At 41.5% G+C, this 15587-nt stretch overlaps 1 long non-coding RNA gene across 6 annotated transcripts in view; it reads right to left on the reverse strand.

The window, feature by feature from the left end:
• The window catches only part of LOC132252418 (uncharacterized), a 275583-nt gene that overhangs the window by 121076 nt on the left and 138920 nt on the right, over positions 1-15587 (reverse strand). For 5 of the 6 annotated variants that reach the window (XR_009464310.1, XR_009464308.1, XR_009464305.1 and 2 more), the window contains exons 2-3: positions 10187-10294; positions 9946-10011 (exon numbers count right to left, since the gene is read on the reverse strand). This is a non-coding gene — a long non-coding RNA (uncharacterized LOC132252418). The remainder of the gene's footprint in view (positions 1-9945; positions 10012-10186; positions 10295-15587) is intronic. The other variant, XR_009464309.1, reaches the window with a different exon arrangement.

The raw sequence follows: 15587 nt of genomic DNA on the forward strand, positions 1-15587 counted from the left end.
TGCCCTAGAGCAGAATGTCATAGTCAAAATTCTTCTAATTTATCAAATTCCTCCAATCTTATCATTCCAGGAAGGATGGAAGTGGCAAGAAAATGTTCCAAAGCAAAAACCAGTACATTTTAACAGTTCCTGATACAGTCAGCCTGTAAAATTAGCATTGCGTGTCTCAGCACAGTTAGTAAACCACCTCAACGCTGCCGATTTACAGTGTTACTAAGTGAATGAAAGAGGATTATTACATTTCTGTTTAATGCAACAAATAAAAGGGGTCAGGATATGGAAACAAATTGCTTATGATTGATTGATTAAAAGAGATTGGTGAAAAGTGTTTGGGGTTTAAATATAACCTCCCTCCCCCACCATGTTCTTTTTTCTTTTATTTGATTCTTTTGTTCTTCCCGCATAGCACAGTGGATCAGATAAATTGGGGGCCTAACCTCCCTATGGTTTTCCCTATGGTCCCGTTGACTCACCTCCACTTTTGGAGCCCAGTATGACTCCCACCGAAGTTCAATGGAAGCTTCCTCTGGGCTCCAGCAGGAATTGGATACAGCCCTAATTTCTTCTCTTGCTATATTGAAGGAATAGAGCCTTAAATGTGTCTTATCATAAATTCTACAGATCTCATCAACACAACAATGCCTTTGATGAATCACTTTCATATAATGACTTTTCCCATTTTTTTTTTCTTAACCGAGTTGCTTTCAGTGTTTAATCAGTAAAAGAATGAAGCCAAACAATCAACTCTAAAACCAGACAATCAGGGCATTTTTCAGTTTGATTGAAAGTTCTCAGAACTACAATGTAAGATTGTTTTAGGTACCTGGGGAAACATACTCATTGTCTGAAATAACACTTGTAATCATAATTGGTTAAACCTCTTTCTTTTTTGATTGTCCTGGATATCAAGGCTTTTAAATTATGTTGTTTTTTAAATTGATATGAAATGCTTCTTTTTCCCTCAAGACATAGGGCTAACCTCTGGTCTAGCTTTTACCACTGACATTCATTTTGGACTAGAAGGTCTATAATTGAGGGGTATAGCAGCCTTCTCTCGTGTTTGAAAGTATTCAATATTATTCTCAATTTGTAAGTGAACAAGATGCTTATTTCCATGTTATTTAAAAGATGTAAAGATAGTAACTTAAAATGAATGCTTTGTAGTACTTAGTGCCATAACAGTGTTCTAACAGATGCCACTCCAATCAAACAAACAATTGGATGATGCCCTGGATAATATTATTAGATATTGCATATCTGCATTCCTGCTAACACTAATTAGTTCGTTATATATCATTACAGCTAATTTTGTATGAAGGGAAATGTCTCAAAATAGCTCATATTTCTAAATAACGCCACTGTTTTTGCTTTACCAAATAAAAATGAACTTTAAAGCTTGAAGTACAAACTGCTAAAGGACTCCAGTGTGAATCATACTGTGATTACTATTGAGCACTTCAGCTGTCCAAACCAGAGGACTGCTGATCTGTCAGCAATTCAGATTAGCAGCATACTGATATAAAGATTGTGTACTGCTCAAAGAAATAGGAAAAGTTAACTATGTGAGAATAGTACAATTTGTAAGGTTGAAGAATTTAGAGTTACAGCTAGAAAGTTCAGATTCATGTAGTTTTGCAGGTTTGATTCTACATGTTTCAAGAAAGCTTTTACTATTTTAAAAAACAGACCAGAGAGAAAAAGGTTGGACCATCAAACACTGCTCTAAAGAGGTTGTGTAGAATGGTTTATACCTCGGTCCCGCAGCGTGCTTCCTGATACTCTACCTTATGCCTTGTTGGCTAGACCCAGACATGCAGGCACATGCAGTTTGTGGCACTGCAAACCTCTTTGCGGCACCACAGACTGCACACATCACACATTAAATCATGAGCAGTGCTGTTAATTTGCAGCACTGGAGCAAAAATTTGCTAACGGGATTTCCTGTTAGCAAAAAATATCCCTCAAAAAACAAAAAAAACCCAAAAAAAACAAGCAGTACAAAACATGTCAAAGTGCAGTATGTTGGGACAAATGCAGAGACAGGGGAGCAGGCAGCTCATGGCCTATTGCTGCCTGCTCCCCTGTTTCCATGTGCTGCAGAGCCCCCACATTGAGGCACTCTGGGCCCGAGCCATCTGCTTCCTGGCTGGCTGCAGCTCAGCGTGCCTCCCAACCCTGTGCTGAGGCACATGACGCCCCCATCTCAAGGCACACTGCGCCCAGCCGTGGAGCAGCTGGCTGGGGCACAGTGTGCCTCAAGACAGGCTGTCTGCTCCCCTGTCTCTGTGAGCCTCAGCGGTTATTTACGATGGCAAAGTCAGTTTCAACATGAAACAGACGAAACTAAAGTTTCATTTTAAGGAAGTAAAAGCATTCCATTTGGACTTGACTCATTATGTATTATGCAAAATAAAAATTGTACTGAAAAGTTACCTCAGAAGAAAAAACAAAATGTCACTTTCAAAAAGAATGTGTCAGAAGTTTTCACATTGTCAGAACTTTGTTTTTGTGCATTTTAACTTTGCAAAGTTGACCTGCTTTGGCAAACCGCTCTGGTTTGAACAGAACTTCAGATTATTTTGGAACATAATTCTATCAACGTTTCTCCAACCAGCCCCATTGCACATGCAGAACTCAACGTGGATCGTGCCCCACAGGTCTAGTTTTGAAAGATTTGCATGGCATAGACTTATAGGTGTACTAGCAGGAGATTTAACTCCATCACTCATCATCCTTGTAGTTTTTCGTGCGTTTCATTCTTCTCTCTATGGAAATGCAAGAGGTGCCTCAGCACTCACGATAAAAAGAAAACAGTTTGCCACAGTGGCTTTGCCAAAATACCCACTTTTCTCCACTACTGAGTCAATGAGAGTTAGATAATTTAGGCTTTACTGCATGGCTGACATAACACTGGATTATAAAACTGCCACTAAAGAGTGTCAATGTTTAACAAAAGTTATTGTGCTTGAGTTTGAAAAGCTGTAATTATTTCCCATGTTTAAAAAAGAAGCTAACTACAGCACCAGTGGAGGGGTAATTATTAAGAACTTTTGAAATGATGCCCATGCCTCTCATTGTCTTTATTTTATACCATTTATTTATTAGGCTTGGCTGGAAAGCAGTATTTCAAACAAATCATTTTGAGATTACCAAGTCCCATTACTGTATCACTACTGTATCTGTATCACTACTTAGCAGCAATGGCATAGTTTATAAAAAACAGTCTGTACATATTTTTCCCCTCCAAACTTTAAAAGGAGTCTAAATATTTGTAACCTACCATCTGTTATGTATTTGAGGATATGAGGGCCAGTGCTCAAACCTCCAGGAAATCCTACTAACAGATGGGGACATTGTCTCTATTAGCCAAAAAACATCTGTCTCTCCTACCCTTTCCACCTTCCACACCACCCATCTTTTTCTCAGGAGGGACTTGAAAAGTGAGAAGCAATGACAGCCTTCCTAAGCCTTTTTTTTCTGAAGGGATTCCCTTCAGTGCTGTATGCATGGGGGAGAAGGCAGTGTGCATTCTTAAATGTCATCTCTACAGCCAAAAAAGGGTATATTAGAATCATACGTGTTACTAATCCCCAATACGTCCTGCTATTTCTTGTATGCCAATGAAATTTGTGAATACATTTGAAATCAGAACTATATCATACCTCCCAACACCCATACTACACGTACCATGAAGAACAACTTTATGTTGACCTGAAGACAAATGCTCTGCATTTGAAAGTTTGTTTCTAAGTAATCACACTGGTCCAATAAAAGATATCACTCGCAAAGATCCTTGCCTCTTTCATTATGTAGAGTTTTTAATAAATAACCTAAAAACACCACCAATGAGAACCAGAGAAAGCAATGAGAGCTGGAGCAAACAATTGTTACATTAACAACCTCTCCATAATATTACTGCAGAGTATTTTTCTACGTCTGGGCTATACATATTTGTGGTCATTAATCCGATTTCCCAACACCCATAAGCAAGTTTAGTTTGCATTTTTAACTGTATTTGATTGCAAGTGGTAATGTACTCCTCCCCGCAAATTCCTTACAATGATGCACTTCGCTTCTGAAATCCGATACAAATAAACACCAGGGATGCTTTCAGCCAAGGGTCTCCATATATTATGCCACTAAGCTACTCCATAATTCAAGCAGTATTGAACTGGGGTAACTGGTAGTTTAAGAAGCCTGAACATTCAGGATTACAAATGTCGAAGAAAACAGGTGCATAAAATTAACAGTAAACATTGCTTGCACTTGAAGCAGATGGGTGATTACCTGTGAGAAAGCTATTGACAACTGTGTGTTGAGTCAGAGCTCTTGTACAATGCAGTCGTATCTCTGATCTGGTATTTTTACAATGTTGATAAAACAGATGTAATTTTTCTCTCTCTCTCATTTTTTTCTTTTTTTCCTTAAACAGAACCCTCTCTTTTATAAATGATTGAAATGATTACACAAATCAAAGGCATGTCGACTTTACATGCCCATGTTGCAAGCCCCCAAGGGAAGTTTGCATAGAGATCCTCCGCCTTCTCCTCCCCCCAGGGCCTACTTGTTAGAACATCATTTTACCTTAAATATTTGCTATTCAATTATAAATGCGGTGAGTATAATACGATGAGAGTCCCTCTCTTTATTTCTGTTTCTCAAGCTGGCTGTACCATTCTGCTCGCTATTTATATGGCAGGAAGAACCGACTGAGTTATTGCACTACTGTCATCTGTTTTCACTCCTTTCCTATCTCAGCTGCAGAGTGTTCCAGCTGGGGTGCACAATCACTCTGGTACTGTATGCTAATTTGCTGGCAGTCTCTCATTTCCTTCCATTTCTTACAGAAGAAATATGAAAGGCCAGATAGTACTGTATACCACATCTTGTTTGTGCCATTCTGCTGATGCAAAAGGGGCTCTGAGTGCCCTATGGCCTGGCCCTGAGGCATCCCAATGGCAGAAGGAGGTATGACAGCCCCTAGGACCGCATCTAGATGAGCAGGACCTTGTGAATCCCTGGGGATAAGTAGCAGCAGCACATCTTGTGCTGCTGCTACTTAGCATGGGCATTCCCCAGGGACACGTGTGCTGTGGCAAGCAGCAGGTTATCCAAGGTGGGGTAGGGGAGCTGAGGGCCAGCAGCTGTGCTGCCCCACCAACCTTACCTGTAGTCTTGGGGACTGCAGCTGTAGAGCTCCTGCTGCAGGGAGCCTTGCCAGCAGCTGGAGAGTGGCTCTGGCCAGCCAGGCTCCAGTTTTGGGTGGCATGCACTGCTACCATATGTGCTGCCCTGCTATTTTTTTCTTGCAAAGTAGCAGCACAGGGAACATGTGCATGTGAGGTGTGTGGCACCACAGATGGGTTTGCAGCGCCACGTACTGCCTGTTTGTGCTCATCTGGATGCACCCTTAGAGAGGCAATAAAAACCAGCAGAAGCTAAAGTAACTCTAGATTGGCGTTTTTTTTTGTCCTGCCACCAGGATTTAAGGATACAGTGACTTGAGGTGATAAAGGTGGCATAGGGTACACCCATACCTGGTGCTCCAAGCACAGCTCACTGTGATATATACTATTAGGTAGCATATGTTAACACTGATATGCCAAAAGATTTGGCTTTATATACTGAATTACTGCAAGTTAATCAAATATCTCTTAAGCAGAAACAGCACACAGCGATTTTCTGGGAATTTAAAATAAATCGGTGGATTCAGGTTTTTAGAGTTAGATGCAGACTGCCAGAAAATACCTAAAACAGACCCCTAGTTTTGCAATGGAAGCATCTCACCTTGATGCTTCACTTCGGTCTTATAATGACCTTTTTTCAAAGTATGCTGGAGTGGCCACCCCCAGAGAAACACATCAGAGTTGAACCGATCCTGAACAAATGCATTATCCACTATATTTCCCTACTTCTGCTCCTTCTTAAAACAAGAGTGTAATACAATCCTTCATACCCTGGAAGCAGTCCATACAAGCTGGAGTAAGATCTTCAGCTGGTATAAATAAAGCAGAGCTCCAACAACCTCAGTGGAGTTACACCAAAATATACCCACAATATATTTGTGACAAAACCGGGCCTGACAATGACAACTTTTTCTTTGACTTCAAGTAATATAAAAAAAAATTAATTATCTCCATGCTTTCCAGCTCAATACCCGGTTCTGTTATCTAATTACTTAATAAAAGTGAAATATGCTGAATTAGGCCCTAGTAAATGGCACCAATAACAACAATTGCTTATAAATTCATCCAATATGTTCAAACTAACAGCAGCTTTTGCTTTTATGAATTGTTACTTGGCTGTTCAGTGCTGTGATTTAAGGGACAAGGAAAGATTTAGAGTTCTTTTTACTCCTCTGTTGATCATTTAACAGTGCTTTCCCTAACATCGTTCTCTTCCTAAGACGCAGCAATAAGAACAAACACAATACTGTACATCTGTGTTGTCAAAACCAGTGACATTTTGGGAGGAAGAAAGACCCATTTATAGTAAAAGGCTTAGATTTTGTCTCTTGTTGCCTTTTCAATTTTACTTTTTGCTTTTGCTAGTGCAATTATTTAGAAACAATATTATATATACATACACACACACACACACCTTTTTACTGAAACAAGGAAAACATTGATGGCAACAAGGTGCAGCATGTGATCTAGTGATAAGGAATTTATTTTAGAGCAACATTTGTTCTGCTTAGTTTGGGGGTGGAATACACAGGCACTCTTAATCAAAATGCCTACTGGCCATGCCAGACACTAGTAGCATTTCATACATTAGACTGTTGCTGAAGTCAATGGGAATATTTTAAACAAACACCCCACACAGTGGCATGCTATTTTAAAGATTTATTAACTATCTCCCACTGTAATTCAACACAAGAAACACTAATACTTTTCCCAATATTCCCCATATCATGCCAACAATATATCTATCACATAAGCATATTTATTTTACCTTAGAAAACTGGTAAGTAACACCCTGACAATGAGAAGTTTTATGATGCCAACACATTTTCCATGCTTTCATTACATTCACTATATAGCGGAGTAAGCTACCACACAGGTGTATAGGTGGGGAGTTCTGTCAAGTAAGAAGAAAAAGGGGCTGGAAGTCAAGACACCTGGATTATTTTTTTTCAGATCTACGACTGAAGTTCTGCTCATCATTTAACATCTCTGTGCACCTCGTCTACATAAGAGACAAATGGAATACCAGCAACCATCTCAACAAATAGTGATTTGTAAATGAAACGATAATATTATTACTGCACGTATAATTTGTGACAACACATCTAGTTACACACTGCATGACAAGGAAGAGGAATCATAGGAATGATTCATCTCAATGCGTTGTCTTCAAGTGACCCCCAAAATTAACCATTGAGAGTGACGATATAAATAGCAAGTATGTAACTATACTAGGAAACAGAAAAAAAAAATACAAAATCATTTGCCATTGTCTGGGATCACAAAAGTTCCAGTCAGCTTTCCTGATATCATTACAAACTTTAAAAAAACAGTAGCACAGAAGTTTAGAAACCATGGGATTATTTGACAGGTGTATTGAATTAAAATGTTCTTTTTTATTCTTTGTAATTTTTCCATATTTCTAAAATTCAGCTGAAATATCCACAATTGCTGTGGAACAATTAGACTAGGGACAGACATTCCAAAAAACAGAGCCTGAATTGATTCAATCTTTGCAGGTTAGTCTAACCTTTAAAGACTGAACCGATCTGCAAGTAAGTAGATATTCACTTTTCATTTTGGAAATGTAGGCACATGCCTGCAGTGGCTCAGGTTAGAAGTGAAGGGATGCTAGAGCTGCCCTTCCTTTTGCTTGGCAGCAGCCACTTTGCCCTCTGTTCCTTCTTGGGCAGTGGGGGGCCTGGCCAGAGCTGGTGCCATGGCCCTGCTATCCGTCCAGGGCTGGGGCTGTAGCTGCAAAGCTGGGGCTCTGGGGTTGGGCTGAGCTGGCCTGCAGGTGCTGCTGAGGGCAGATGCAACGGGGCCAGCCCAGGCTGGGCTGGGGCTGTGTGGGCTGAGCAGCCAGATTGCTCCTAGCTCCCCTTGCCTCCGGCTGCTGCTGCCCCTGCTGAGCCAGAGCTCTATGCACAAGTCGCCAGGCTGAAGCTTCCTGCCTACCTACCCAGAGTGGCATGGTGTGGCATGGCAGGGGCAGAGGTGGCATAGCAGTGGCTGCACCCATAGCAGCTGAAGGCGAGGAAGGAAGAACAGCCCTCCTGGCTCCAGCCAGCCCACAGTTTATGAGGTTGCAGCCACCAGGTGCTGCACAGGGCAGGGGGCGCGGTGGTAGCTGCAGTGAATGGCTGCTGGGCTTGGGGCCAACCAGCGCCTATGAGCCACCCGGGCAGCCAGCTACCTGGTCAGCCAGGCAGCCAGCTACCAGCTCCTGCCTGTGCTGCTGGGCTGGGCTGTCAGAGCCACGGCTGCTGGGAAGGGCCTTTCCCAGCCAGCTGTGGCTACGTGACAGCCCTACCTGGCCTGGCCAGGGGGAGCCGGGAGCAATCTGGCCATGCAGCCCTCATAACCGCAGCCCGAGCCACAGGCTGCTGGGAAGGGCCCCGTCCCCATGGTCCAGCCTGGGCTGGTCCCTCCACATCCATTCAGCCGGACCCACAGACCGGCCTGGCTCAGACCCTCAGCTACAGTCCCAGAGGCTGGCGAGGCAGGCATGTGGCAGGGCTCTGCTGGCAGTCTCTGGCCATGCTCCCTCCTCTGCTACTGGAGTGAGGAGGGGGCAATGCCTGGAAGGGGCTGCTCCGCCCTGGCCAGGAGAACCCGAGCTGCTGGCGGGATGGAGGTGAAGATAAACCCCCCTCCCTCTCCCCATTTCCTTCGGGGTGTGGATGGGGGCAGATGTATGTTAAATATTGTCTTGAGCTAAGCTAATACTTCCTTTGAATATAAAAGTTAAATATCGCCTTTAGACTAAAGAGGTGAAACAGAAAGGTGGCATTTTGTCAAAAAACATGTGCCTATTTCTCGTTTGTCTATTCTAGTAATCAAGGAATAAGTGCAAATTGTGTATTTTAGTCCTCACTACACAAGTTGAAAGACATCTTTTATGACGTTGTTGCTGATATTTGTACTTGCTTGAAGATGGTCCTGCCTAAGAAAGACAAACTGACCCTCCTCTTGGGCCAAAAATTGATAATGAGAATAGCCACAACAGAAAAAAAATATATTTTATCTTCTCATTTATATCGTATACAAACAGACTGTGAGCCAAAGCCCTTTCTGTACATCCCATTGTCAAATAAAGATAGGAAAGAGCTGTGTCATAGCTGCACTGTGCCACTGACTATTCTGACTCAAAATGTACAACTGCATTCTCCACTTCTAACTTTCAAATTGTATGTAAAATGACATTCGAAGAAGGCTGAAAAATAAGCCTTATTTTCCCAGATCCTTTTCCTCAGGTAATGATACTCTGATTCAGTACTGAGAAACCTGAGGTTGTCATCTCTCTAATCATCCTAGTACTCATTTACATGATAAAACATGTATTATCCTAAAGTAGGTTATATCAGGATTTTAGCTGTATGAAACAAACCCCTCAAATGCAGAACAATCCATTCTAGCTTTGTCTTTTTGAAGATTTTTTTCCCCCCCAATCTGAGGTGCTTCCTCTATACAAATCAAAATAGGGATAATTCAAACTCATACTACAGGGCATCATACTGCCCACTTTAGAGTCAAGAAAAATCTCAATTTGATTTGGACTGGGACTAGGACTCAGATTCTTACTATGGCTGTAATGAACATTTCAGGTTGAAACCAGTGAACGAAATCCTGGAAGACCTCCTGATCTCATGAATTTTCCATTCTTTTGGCAGAAATCTCTAAATAAGAACCAATCATGAGCAAATTCTTCATATCATTATGAAAATACTGTAATAATTGAAGTTCTGAAGAAGTTTACCTGCATCTGAACCAGCCACGGGAGAAAAAAGTCTTCTGCTCCCACCAATCTGATCTGGAACTGGAACTGCAAAGAGAAAAATCAGGTGCAGAAATTCAAATCCATGTATTCCTTTTTCCTTCAAAATTCCAAGTGGTTTGGTTTGGTTCTACTTTTAGCTCATCTCTCATATAAGCCTACAAAATGAATTATTATAATATATTTAAACATTTGTGAAATAATAGGTAGGATGTGGTCATACCTGGAGAGATCTTGTTCAGGTTTTGCTACTTCAGAAAGACTAATGAAGTATGTTTCCTTTTCTTTCTGGGCTATAGAGTGGATTTAACTTGGTGAAATCTCAGTCCTGCTGAAGTAGATAAGAGATTTGCTATTAGCTTCAGTATAGACTCCTAACCAGACCTCCTTTTAGTATCTGGCAATTGCTAATAGAGCACCTGCTCTGGGAAAATCAAATTAGGTTGCTTTATAGGATTTCTCCTTTCCTCCCAAGTTGTTCTGCAACTCTTAACAGTCAAGTAGGACTAAACATAGGTGCTGAATTTAGCAAGGCAGACCTACCAAACTGTCCCTCCAATCTTCAAGATCCAGCAAAAATAGAGAATATACTGGTAAGCATTCCTCCCTTACTCTTTTATCCTTAGAACCCTTTGAAAACCTCAAGTTGTGTATCCCGGTGCCACAAGAGACCACGTAATCATCTGCAACAATTATCTAGGAAGCAAATTCTGCCCTTGCATGACAGCACATCATCTTCCTAACTACAGTGAGATCTTTGTGTACCAGAAAGCACAAATTGGACCCATGACAGTTCTAGTCAAGCCAAAGGTTGCCATCAAAGAAGCACTATCATCTTTGAAGAAATATTTCCATTTGACGGAAGCGGTTACACCATCCTCCTCATCCTCATGAAAATAAAGGAAGATGAAAAAAAAAAAACCCAATTCATATATTTTGGAACTAACATTTCTAAAAACCAGCTAAAATCCATAGCTCAGCCTTGGGATATATGTTTTCTTCTTGCATACTGATATATGAAAAAGTCTTACATGCTTCTCACTGCTCTGCTTCTCCACCTTTATGCTTTCATGGTCACACACAGCACTTTTTCTCTATTTAAATTCTCATCTCTCCTCCATCTGTAGCCAGCAGCACTCAATTAGCTCATCTACAATTCTAAACATACACGCTCCCCCCTCGTTTCGTCCAACCACATGCCTTTAGCAACTCAGCAATCGTATGTCTTTTAGGGTTCATCTATGTACAAAGCCATTGGGGCAAGCAAGTAATGGTTATGATTTGGACTAAAGTTGATTTGCTCTTAAACGCTGTTTGCATTTGTAAAACATATTCAGCCAGGGAACCTATTATGGGAATAAACCAAAATTCAGCCTGATAATATTTCACTAAACATTTTAAGAAACACACTTAGAACCAACCTACTTCATAAAAATTGTTCCTTTTACAATAAGGAATTGCCTGCATTTTAAACTAATGGAGCATGATTCAATTATTTCAAATTTTAATTAAAGACTTTAATTGAATTCAATTCTTGGACTTGATTCTGATCTTACTCCGATCCTCATGCAACTTCAGTAATTTTAGTAGAGGACTTTTCAATATACTTTTTGTATAAGCAAGAACAGAATTAGGAACGCATCATTTAGCAACCATAAGAATTCTCATGATCAAGTTCTTTTCTTCAAGTAACTATGTCTAGAGGTGGTCGAAATATATTCAGTGAATACATTAGTCAATTAATAGTGTTACTTGGTGAACATTATTCAGCAGTGTAATGTCCTATTTGACCCACTCTAAATGTTAGAGGATGTTTGCCAAATACAATATCAAGGCATATATTTTCAAAGCCCCAGGTATTTAGAAGACTATTAGACTCAGTTAAAGTGTTTTACACATAAAAGAGTAACTCTGCATTTTCAACGGGAACATTTTGTTTTGCTTCAAAATGTTGGTGTGAACTGAAACGTCTCCGTTTTGACTGACATTTCATCTTCTATCAAAATGTTTTATTCTGGCATTCCTGAAAACACAATTTTCAGAATATTTCATTCCATAAAAAGCTTTGGTGTTTCATCATTTCATCTTGCTTTGAGCCAAAAACAGATGCACCAACTATCAGAAATCCCACAGTCCCATCAGATCAGAAATTACCCAGGGGAACAGAAATCCCACAGTCCCATCAGATCTATTAATTAGCAGAGTCCAAAAATCCATGACAATTATAACCTAATAGATATAACAGGTTGGGCAAGTAGACATGTTAAATAGAGAGGGATCATTACTACCGTAACATTTGGACTTAGAGCTTTGAAAACCAATATTATTGCTGTCCCTACAAGCAATAGAAAGTTGGAAGTTAGCTACCGAGATGTTTTATTCTTCTGGTAGGGTTATTCTCTCCCAGCCTGCATCTCCTGCCTCTTCTCCTGCCGTTTATTGCTTCCTATTACCACTTCTTAGTGGTACGGCATAACCATGAGTTATGCAACATTGCAAGTGAAACCTGTCCCTTATTTACAATTCAACCTGTCACTTAAATACCTCAAACCAGTGAAATTTTAGCAGGGGAGAATTTTAATGTTTTAAATACAGAAGGAAACATTTCACAAGCTGGAATTTATTTTCTTAATGGCAGCTAGTTGAAGCTACCAAGAGATTTGGAATGTTAGAAAGTGTCTCACGTGAAAGCCATTAGTGGGCAAAGCACAGGTGAGCTGGCTGAAGGCGAATGCTAAATGCGATTTATTGTACACACAACTTTAGACAACACAGCACTGACAGACACAGAAAGGCTTTCCATATATGGTAACAAATAATAGAATTACACTGTAAATAGTATTAAAACGCATATTATAATGCAGGAAAGACATTTACCAAATCACTGTAGGGGAACTTTTTAAAAGCAGTATGCAGAGAGAGGCATGCAATTTTCGTTATTAAAATCCAGTGAAGTTATGCAGCAAAGTACCATGCGCCATTTATACAATGTACTCCTTCTGTGACACATATTAGAGAAAGACAAACTCTCTAAACTCACTAAATGTTTTTTTAGTTCTCTAAAAAGTTAGTTTGGCTGCTTCGTTGCAAAATGAAACAGATTATTTGCAAAATGTGACTCAACGTTCATTAGAGATTTGTAATTTCAACCCTCTTCTCTGCATCACAGAAAGAAGTCAGACTGTTTATAGAACAGACAGTGATTTTTTTCCCCCCATTGATTTATTTTGATTGTGTGCCTGCCAGATGAGGGAGGGAAGCTGGTGCTGCTGCCTGGGACTGGGGAAGGGAACTGAATCTGATTGCTCAGTCCCCTCCCCAGTGCTAGATCAGGCCGGGGAAAGGAAGTCAGTCCAGCTGGGCTGAGTTCCCTGTCCCAGGGTGACCATCAGTGGTTGCACTGGGGAGGGGAACTCAGCCCAGATGGGCTGAGTTCATTTCCCCAGCAAGATGGTCATGCTGGGGTGGGGAACTCAGCCCAGCTGGGCTGAGTTGCCTTCCCCAGGCCGATGGTAGGGCTGGGGAGGGAAACTGAGTGATCCGGATCAGTTCCCTTCCCCAGCCCAATTGCAGCACTGGGGCGGGGAACTGAGCCGGGGCTCAGTTTCCTTCCCCTGCACTGTGATCAGCTTCCCACCCCAGCCAGGGGAGGCAGGAAGAGCCAGGGCTGCGATCCCCACCTGGCTGAGCCTGGAGCCACTAGAAGCGCAGGCCTGGCTCTCCTATCTCCCACTACCTGGCTGCTTCAAAACTTGAAACATTTTGAAACTTTCGAAATGTTTCGATAGCCTTGTTTTGTTGCGAGGCTGTTTTAAAGCCCTTCATTTTGTTTTGATTTCCCTGTTTCAAGCTCGAAATGAGTCAAAACAGTGTTAAAACAAAACAGCTGGTGAAATTTCACACAGCCCCATTAATTAATACTATATTTAACTGGCCACTGGTTTTTTTTAGTTCTGGGCATGGATTCACATGTTTTGCAATGTATAATTGCACTGTTCTGATCCAGAGAAATAAAAAAAATAAGAAAAAACAGAGAGAACATTTGAATCTCAATGGCATACAATGCATAATAAATTATGTGGTTACATTAAAATAAGTATATTATATCAGGAGCCTTTGTTCATGACAATCTTAATGATAACTTGTCCCTAGAAGGAAGTTGGAATTTGTCTCCTTAATATTTTAACCCTTACCTCATTACCTTTAAATAAAATCTATCCACATTTCAAAACACATCTCTTTCTATAGCATCTCTGAGATTATTTTTGCATAAACTTAATGTAACCATTGGCCAATTTTAATCAGCAGGCTCAAACCCCCAAATGAAGTGAGTTTTGGTTGGCTTGCTTGCGGAAGTTTCCATTCAATACACGAAGAGAAACTGCAAGGGAGTGGCAGGGTATGGACACAGACCAGCTAAAACAACAGCATAAATGTAGTATTATTAACAGGATAGGTATGCAACTACCAGAAAATGGGATATAGATAAAGCTTAATGTGACTTTGGCTACTCATGATTTTCAGTGTCATTGCTACAATGCATCAGTGTGGATACAACTCTTGCAGACTTACCCAAACTAACCTTAAACCAGGTCACTTGAAGTACTGATAGCAATCTAGTAGGGCTGTGTGAAGCTTTAGTCCCCAGTTCAATTCAGTGGAGATTCGGTCTGATTCGATGGCCAAATCTCTGAATCTGGATTTAATCAGAGGACCCTTTCATCTCTCCAAACAGAATCAGAACCAGATGGAGCATCCCACAGAAGTGTGGGGGGCTCCCCAGCATGCTCAGAAGTGGACCAAAAGTGCTTCTGGTCCACTTTCAGGTTCTCTAGGGAGAGTACAGGCAGCCCCCCTGTACCCCCCCCCAACTCAGTGACTGGTGCTTCCTCGGTCTGGGGGCACACCCAGGTTCCCCCCCTTGGCTGATTGCTGGGCTGGGAAGTTGTGGGGGGGGCCTCCTTGCATGCTCTCTGGCAGACCTGCAAGTGGACCAGAAGTACTTCTGGTCCACTTCTGGGTTCACTGCTGCATGCGGGGGGCCCATCCATGCTCCTGGGGGACACTCCATCTGCCCCAGCATTGCAGCATTCATAAGCCATGCCTGGTACCTTGAGGAATGCAGAAAAAACATTTAAAGCTATGTCTATGTCCAAATCAGTGATTCTCCAAATCAGTATCGGATTCGGATGTGGCCAAATCGAATTGGGGACAGTGATCCGAATCAATGAATTGAATCACTGTCCCCGATTTGGGCCGAATCCAAATCCAAATCAAATAGGGCCCATTTTGCACACCCCTACAATCTAGCTGTAGCAGCATGGCTTTCAGCATAGATTGTCAGGGGCTGGAAGGGACCTTGTAGATCACCAGGTCCAGTCCTCGTGCACTAGGCAGGAAAAGACTACTGGGGTCAAGTGACCCCAGCAAAGTGACTGTCCAGTCTCCTTTTGAAGATTTCCAGGGTAGGTAACTGAACCATCACTGGAGGGAGATTATTCCACAGTCTGGACACCCTGACTGTGAAGGAGTATTTCCTGGAATTGAGCCTGAAGTGGCCTTTTAGGAGTTTGTATCCATTGCTCCTGGTGTTTCCCAGGGATGCCCTGGTGAACAGCTTTTCA

Source organism: Alligator mississippiensis, chromosome 9 (assembly GCF_030867095.1).
Source record: "Alligator mississippiensis isolate rAllMis1 chromosome 9, rAllMis1, whole genome shotgun sequence".
NCBI classification, from domain to species: domain Eukaryota; kingdom Metazoa; phylum Chordata; order Crocodylia; family Alligatoridae; genus Alligator; species Alligator mississippiensis.